This window comes from Cebus imitator, unplaced genomic scaffold, assembly GCF_001604975.1.
Source record: "Cebus imitator isolate Cc_AM_T3 unplaced genomic scaffold, Cebus_imitator-1.0 Scaffold485, whole genome shotgun sequence".
Taxonomy (NCBI): Eukaryota; Metazoa; Chordata; class Mammalia; order Primates; family Cebidae; genus Cebus; species Cebus imitator.
This window is the reverse complement of record NW_016107800.1, coordinates 993360-993613: the sequence shown is the minus strand read 5'-3', so window position 1 is coordinate 993613 and position 254 is coordinate 993360.

The window sequence follows — 254 nt, the reverse complement described above, 5'->3', positions numbered from 1 at the left end:
TGGGGGGATGAAAGCGGATACAGACGAGCCAGTTTAAGTAAGACATAAATGAGTGTTGTCTCTAGTTTGAGTTTCCTATTTTTTTGAGACAGTCTCTTGCGCTGTCCAATAGAATAGCCACCAATAATATGGCTATTTAAATTTGAATTAGAAGTGAATAAAATTGGCCGGGCGCGGTGGCTCAAGCCTGTAATCCCAGCACTTTGGGAGGCCGAGGCGGGTGGATCACGAGGTCAAGAGATCGAGACCATCCT